This window comes from Lepisma saccharinum, chromosome 11 (assembly GCF_977018435.1).
Source record: "Lepisma saccharinum chromosome 11, izLepSacc3.1, whole genome shotgun sequence".
In the NCBI taxonomy this organism is placed as follows: Eukaryota; Metazoa; Arthropoda; class Insecta; order Zygentoma; family Lepismatidae; genus Lepisma; species Lepisma saccharinum.
The window spans coordinates 8,047,159-8,055,989 of NC_139239.1; positions in this window are offsets into that span (position 1 = coordinate 8,047,159).

An 8,831-nucleotide genomic window follows, 5' to 3' on the forward strand; every position below is an offset into this window, starting at 1 on the left:
CCAAAAACGACATAACGCCAGTGGTTCCCAAAGTGTACGTCATGATGTGATTGTTTCAAATATGTGCTTATTTTGTACTGTTTACACATAAAATGTTTCTGAATTTAAAATATATGTTTACTTTTTAACTTTAGGCAAGCAACCTAACCACACTAACTGAGCGTTGCAAGTGTTTGATAGGCCTATATTTTGACTTGGGCACCGCGGAAAGAATCTTGAAACACTAAGGACGCCGTGAAACGAAAACGTTTTGGAACCCCTGAACTCACAAAAATACTGGGTGCGCCACTTATTTTCAAGAAACGTATCAAACGAAGAACCAAATCATTCAATTTGTTCAAGTTGTTCGTAACTTCGCCAGAAGCTGGCGCTGAATCTCACTCTTTAAGCAATCCTTTGCGTGTGCTGCCTCAAGTGGGCGAAATGAAAAGTTTCTGTAAGACGCTTTTGTTTCCAATATTTGTATGTAAATAAATGCGTACTAATTGAGCATGCAGTAACATCTTCATTTATTTTACCTTTGATCCTTCATTACAAGGGCATTTCTGCATATGGTGTCACCTATGACAAGGAACAAATTTAAAGCTAGGTTAAGTCACTTCAAAAAAGTTCCTGGCCATCTTGGGATCAAACGCTACGTCCAAAAATAATAAAGTTCATCGAAAGTTTCTCAGTTTTACAAATCGTTTCTAGGGACGGCAATTTAAAACTGGATAAATTAGTGATAATTGACACTGAAAATTGATTGTTAGTTTTATCAAGCTTTTGCTGTGAAGCGGATTCTCCTATTTACAAATCATAAGCCTTTCTATGACGCAGAATCGACACCAGTTGCAGAAAAACCCTGATGTTGGACAAAGAAGACAAAGTAATTATTATTATTATTCTGCTCAGTGGTGGCGAAAATGGAAAGATAAATTCTTCCTTATATGATTGGTTTTGTATTGTACTCATTGAGGAACCTTTGTTCCATAATGTAAAGAGTATATACAAAATTTTCCTCCATGAAAATTAATGTGAAACGTAAATTACACTGTAATCGAAAAAACTTTTCAATGATCAAGATTCCTATTTGTTTGTCGAGTGTCAAACAACTGTTTTTGACTCATAACAAAACAATTTTAACAATGTACACAGTATTGTATGTCTTTAGTGGTGCAAAAGTCTTCCTTTGTAACAAGGAAGTTGTGTCCGAGCTGAAACACAAAAAGTCGGAAAGTGAATTAAAAGGAATGGACTGTCCCGCAGAACGTCTGGTAGCCTTGCATTATAACACTAAAATTACCAAATATTGCAGACTGCTGACTTCTGGAGAATGCCTCTCTCCAGAAACAACCCATTAATTTGTACAAGGATAAAATCGAATTTCTTGCAACACTTGAAAAACCATCAACGTTATTTTTGAAAGTTTTTTACAGGTTCACATTAAAATATTTCATAGTTCAAGGGGTGGGAGGCATGCCCCATGCCTCCCCCTGCCTTGGGTACGGATCTCACTTAGACTTTGTAAAAATTTTGCTAGCTGGTGTATACCATCCCCCCGCATCCCCCTTCACTTCGAGCACTGCATGGTATTTTAAAATTGCGTTAAAAAGATTCGGGAAGTGTGAGAGGAATAGAATAGATAGAAATAGAGAGACAGAATAACGTGTTCGGAATTAGAACACAACTAGGGCTCAGCCGATATCCCTTTCAACCGATATCCATACCAATACCGATATGAAAATTATAACAATTAAAAGTTGATTAATATTAGTGGGTGCGCATTCCACTTCAATTAAATGCATCAATTTACCAGTGTGTTTCTTTACAATATTTACATCAGAATACAAAAATACCTGTCATGTAATCGTAAACTACAGTTCTTCACATAATGTTGGAACTAAATCAATGGGGCCTCCCCGATGGTGTAGTGGTTATATCGTCGCCTTGTATCAGGTTCGATACCCGATAGAGGCACATAGTGGTTCGGATCCCTCTTCAAACTGTAGGTCCAGTCCCGATTAGCCTTCTGTACATAAAGTGGACTACAAAGAATGAAATGAAAAGCTCACGAGAACTAAAGCAATGGGAACTTCGAATTTGGCATAACTTCCAGCAGTGGCGTCTCGTGGCCTCAAATTTGGCCGGGGCTTATTTTTTAAAGAATTTAAAATATAGCCTAATGACAATTCACAAAAGAAACAGGTATTGTTGTGAAACATACCTTTCTACGAACGTTGACTCCTGTTCTTCTGCTCAGCAAATTTTGTTATTACTCTTTCGTTGAAGCCCTCTATGTTTGAAATGTATTATTTCTCTATTGTAAGCAAGTGCCAAAGCATTTGGTCTGTCTTGTCCCTCTGCATTTCTTAAGCAGGTTTTAATACGACTTCAGTGTGCTGAAACATCGTTCAGATTCAGCTGTTGCCACTGGAGTTATTAAAACTATGTTTGTCATTTTTACTGTTTCTGAAAAGGTACCCTCTAAATAATTTTAAATAAAAAATGAATGCAATCTACTGATAGAGTTTATGTTTTTCAACTCTTTACTACAATAAAGAACACGAAGTTCCCTCTTTAGTTTTCCCTCTTCTATGAAGGGATAATAAATCTGGGAAGATGTCTCTGTTTACAGATTGTTCTCTTTCATTATGTCCTCGTAGAGCAAGTTCATGTCGACCACAGAATTTTAAGCAATCGATAATTCTATTTAATATATGCCTATTTTTCCGGACAAATTCATTGTGTCTTGTAATTGACAGCCTATGTCCTTCATCAATTTGTGTTCGAACATCAACCCTGCCAAACTCACTCAAACATAGCGAATGAAAGCCACCAAAACACTACAGTACTTCGATCGAACGCGACGCGAAGGAATTAGCCCCGAATCAGCATTCAAATCCATCGGACTCTCCCCCTCTCTCTCTGCTAGCACGTGACCTTCACTGTAGCGTAGGTGGGTGTAGTCCACGCCTTCCTTTGCGACGTGCCCCGGAAAACGATAATTGACATCAATGCCGCTAGGAGCGCTGTCGTATCCATTGCAACAGACGATGAATTTACGTGGGTAAAAATCGCCTTTTAAAAGACTGTGTGATAGTTATGCGTAATGGTGATTGATAATTACGTGAATACGTCCGTTTTTCTTTAGGGGCTTAGCCCCGGAAGCCCCAAGGGACGAGACGCCACTGACTTCCAGGATATTAGACTCCACGAAAGTGTAGTGCGTCATTTCTGCAGACCAGAACACCGCAAAAGGATCGGCAGGTATCGGTATATAAAATCCAGCCGATACATCGGCATCGGTATCGCCACAGCCCTATACACAACCCCTCCAGGTAATATAGCGCTATTCGCGTTCATGTAGCAAGTGTTCGCAATTAGGACTATTCGAAAATAGGACTGCTCGCAAATTGGACACCGAACGAAGAGGCGATTACTATTTCTGTTATGATTTATAGAAATTTTAGGCGTGATTACTTAATTTTAGACGGCAACAGCAGCGTGAAAATTTTTATTTACTACGTTACTTTTGGAAATCATTAAGGCATTTCGCCCTTCACTCTTGCCTCTAAGACAAGACAAGAACTTGTGGGTTGTGAGCAGGTTAAGCGTTGCTCCCGACAAGAATTATATTAATGGCCGTGTCCTAAATAACGTAACAGTTATTGCAAGGACATAGTTCCGCATCTAGACTGGAAACGACGACTGTTCTAAGCAGAGCCAGATAACGAATTGATTCATGGTATGTTATTTCTCTCTCTACGTATTTGCAAGCACAATATTCACAAGGAATTGAATCATTACGTATCATTTCGACCAACCTTGCTTCAAAATTATTTATAATTTGATCACTTATTTCTATATCCTTCAAGTTTGCAAAACAGACATTACAATTTTTTTGAAGGCTCTCTTTTGGATCTGGCGGTCAACAAACGTAAAAACGTGAATTTGGTAAATAAAGCAAGACACAGAAAGCGCACCGATCTCTAATTACAGACTGGTTGATTGATTGATTTAGTTTATTTTACTTCGCGTTTTGTGCCTCTTGGCTAATTTGCGAAGATGGGGATGAGTGATGAAATGATGAAATCGATGAATAGACATTCACAAACAACCAAGCCCGACCGGGATTCGAACCCGGGACCCTTGGCGTCGCAGCGCGATGTGCTAACCACTCGGCCACAGGGTCGGGCTAATTACAGACTGGAAACGATGCGCTTTTGTTTGAAGTTGCGCATCTTCGCTCGCGCATAGCCCGGGTGTTATAAATATGACGGTGATGGACATTAGAGCTTGTTGTAGTTTTCATTATTATGAAGAAATTATTTGTACTGACTTGTAAAGTGAAATATGTATAGTTCAGTAAACTTAAAAATTGCAATATTGTGTGGTGCAATAAGACACAAGTTTTTCAAAATAGTTGTTACAAGTTGAAATATGAAAGAAAGTACGTTCGCCGCCATGCCCCCGGTTTCGAAATTTTTGGCTTCAAGTTGACCCACGTTAAAAGGCTTAAGTTTCCGGTCTGCTACCTGGAGCTCTGTGGAAAGCAACTTCCCATAATAACTTAATAACAGTGATAGCAGTTTCTGTTATCCAATATATATATAGCCCCAATCCCACCACTCACTCACTCACTGACATAAATGTTCTCCGTGAAGGAAGCCCCGGAGGCGAAAAATGTCCGATTACGACCCCCCATGAAATCGTCCCAAAAGAGCGAGAAAATTAAAAAATCGCTCAATCGGCCCTTCCTTAAGGGTGAAAATGCCCTTTTCTCACGCCCTTAGCAACCGTTGCCACGGGCATTTCTTTTGCACACATTGTTTCCTTCAATTCTTAATTGTCTAGCTACATTATATTTGTCACAGATCAATAGCACACAGATGAATCAACACCTGGTACAAAAAGGTGCCTTAAACAAGGGTGACATCTACATAAGGAGTTTCAGCCCAGAATCAATTACTTACGTATATATTGGTAAACTCAATGCGAAAAATGTTACCTACATCGTGGTTCTTTTAACTAAATGTTTAGAGGTATAATAACAAACAATTATTTAGAGTTTTTGCCGTGCTTGTTGTTGTCCATGGAAACGGACGTTGCTAGGGAACTTAAAGAAAGTATATTTTCACCCCGAGAACTACTGTAAGGGAATTATGCTAGACTTTTCGAATTTCAAAATACAAGCGTTAGAATTTATTACGGAGGCAAGGTAGAAATTTGAGGAGAATGACGGAAAACAATTATTATCCAATTATGTTTAAAAATGTAAAAATGACAAAAGACGTAAATATTGCATTTCCAATTTAGTGTCGCTATTGAATTCGTTTATGCAAGACATCCAGCTAATAATCTTGAAACGGTTATTAATTGCTCAGTTTATTATTAAGAAAATAGACAATAATGCTTTGAATATTTGTGCCTTATTAGAGCCCATACACACACAAAGTTACTTTCTAAACTTTTAAAATTAGTGAACTTATACACTTGTTCCCCTTCATCCAATACAACATGCAGACATTTTATCCCATCTATAATATGATTACGCCCACAAAGTGGCCGAAGGTCACGCATGCGAGTGTACAAGACGTGGCCTTGGCCACGTCGAAAGTACGCGAGTCCAATATATATAAAGCCCCAATCCCACCACTCACTCACTCACTGACATAAATGTTCTCCATGAAGGAAGCCCCTTGGCCACGTCGAAAGTACGCGAGTCCAATATATATAAAGCCCCAATCCCACCACTCACTCACTCACTGACATAAATGTTCTCCATGAAGGAAGCCCCGGAGGCGAAAAACGCCCGATTACGACCCCCCATGAAATCGTCCCGAAAGGCCGAGAAAATTAAGAAATCTCTCAATCGGCCCTTCCTTAAGGGTGAAAATGCCCTTTTCTCACGTCCTTAGCAACCGTTGCCACGGACATTTTTGCAGCACACATTGTTTCCTTCAATTCTTAGTTGTCGAGATACATTATATTTCTCACAGATCAATAGCACACAGATGAATCAACTCCTGGCTTTGAAAAGGTGCCTGAAACAAGGGTGACATCTACATAATAAGGAGTTTCAGCCCAGATACAATTACGTTATATTCAATGCGTAAATATCTACATCGTGCTTGTTTTAACTAAATGTTTAGGGAGTATAATGACATGCAATTCCTTAGAGCTTGCCGTGCCTGTTGTTGTCCATGGAAACGGACCTTGCTAGGGAACTTAAAGAAAGTTTATTTTCACCCCGAAAACTACTGCAAGGAAATTATGCTAGACTTTTCCAATTTCAAAATACGAGCATCAAAATTTATTACAGAGGCAAGGTAGGAATTTGAGGGGAATGACAGAAAACAGTTATTATCCAATTACGTTAAGAAATGTGAAAATAACAAAATACGTAAATATTGCATTTTCAATTTAGTCGCTATTCAATTCGTTTAAGCAAAACATCCAACTACTTATGTTGAAACGGTTATTACTTAATCAGTTCATTATTAAGAAAATAGACAATAATAGTTTGAATATTTGTACCTTATTAGAGCCCATACACACATAAAGTTACTTTCTAAACTTTTCAAACTTATACATATGTTCCCCATCATCCAATTCAACATGCAGACATTTTCAAAGTCATTAAGATCTATGAAGAACCTCATCTATAACATGATTGCGCCCACAACGTGGCCGAAGGTCACGCATGCGAGCGTACAAGACGTGGCCAAAGGCCACGTCGAAAGTACGCGAGTCCAATATATATAAAGCCCCAATCCCACCACTCACTCACTCACTGACATAAATGTTCTCCATGAAGGAAGCCCCGGAGGCGAAAAACGCCCGATTACGACCCCCCATGAAATCGTCCCAAAAGGCCGAGAAAATTCAAAAATCTCTCAATCGGCCCTTCCTTAAGGGTGAAAATGCCCTTTTCTCACGTCCTTAGCAACCGTTGCCACGGACATTTTTGCAGCACACATTGTTTCCTTCAATTCTTAATTGTCTAGCTAAATACATTATATTTCTCACAGATCAATAGCACACTGATGAATGAACTCATGGTTTTGAAAAGGTGCCTGAAACAAGGGTGACATCTACATAATAAGGAGTTTCAGCCCAGGTACAATTACGTATATATTGTTATACTCAATGCGTAAATATCTACATCGTGCTTGTTTTAACTAAATGTTTAGGGGGTATAATGACATGCAATTCCTTAGAGCTTGCCGTGCCTGTTGTTGTCCATGGAAACGGACGTTGCTAGGGAATTTAAAGAAATTTTATTTTCACCCCGGAAACTACTGTAAGGGAATTATGCTAGACTTTTCGAATTTCAAAATACGAACATCAGAATTTATTACAGAGGCAAGGTAGGAATTTGAAGGGAATGTCGGAAAACAGTTATTATCCAATTACGTTCAAAAATGTGAAAATAACAAAATACGTAAATATTGCATTTTCAATTTAGTCGCAATACAATTCGTTTATGCAGAACATCCAACTACTTATCTTGAAACGGTTATTACTTACTCATATTATTATTATTAAGAAAATAGACAATAATAGTTTGAATATTTGTAATTTATTAGAGCCCATACACACATAAAGTTACTTTCTAAACTTTTCAAACTTGTGCACATGTTCCCCATCATCCAATACAACATGCAGACATTTTCAGTCATTAAGATCTATGAAGAACCCCATCTATAACATGATTGCGCCCACAACGTGGCCGAAGGTCACGCATGTGAGCGTACAAGACGTGGCCAAGGGCCACGTCGAAAGTACGCGAGTCAATACAATAAAATGGGGCTGTTCATTGCCAAACATTTCCGCTAGAGGCGGAAAGAAGTCTCTAAAGAATTTCGTTCATCATCTGGTTGCCCTAAGCTTTACATTGGAGCGCGATAGGATGGCTATTCAAACGTTATTTTCAACGAAGTAAGAATTTCTCGTGTAAATCGATAACAAAAATTTGTTTAGCAAACCTTTAAGATTATGTAGCAAGTCATAAGTTTCTCCGAAAATTATATTCCCCTGAACCTAAGAATTAATAGATTAAAGCGGAACGGCAGGGTATCTCAGACGGGCTAAATATAGTATGTTTACGCACAAAGAGCACTAAACTTGAAGTAATTTTGATCGTCCCTAGTTGCCATGAGTTTATAATACAAACATTTATATTTTTACGCTACACTTTTATGTTTCCCCTTGTTGCGACTTGCGGGGTAGGAATCTGAAAAACTCCCCAAATTACAAAGAAAAATGTATTATGTGTGTAAGCGCATGATATTTATTATTATACATATGCCCTATCCGATAACTTAATATTAACATATGTTTTCTTTTGTACTAAGCACAAATTTTCCCCTCGTATCGTATTTCCGTCCTTTTTGTTTTGGGTTACAACAATTTTAAAATTACAATTCCTGAAAATAAGAAATCCCTAGAGGTTGCGAGACATGACAGAATATAAAATATTTTTTTGTAATAACTATTCTTCTAGATAAGTGTGTATGTATAAAACAGAGAACCATTTTTACTAGCCACGAGGAAAAGTATATCACGTAAAAAAGGAGTCAGTTATTAATAACGACTATAAAAACAAAAGTAAAGTCAACTGGAATTATTATGTATTATTCTTTACCAGATTCACAAGAATAAACCACTTAAATTGTGAAAATTGCCAAGTGACGTAAACAAGTGTTGTGCAAATTTTAAGGCTTTTGTGAGGTCCGATATCTTTTCTATTGTTGACGGTCGTCTTATTAAAATTCTTAGTTTCACAGCACTTATCATGTTCCGACATAATTTCTGAGGTTAAGATGAAATTAAACTTACACTTTAAT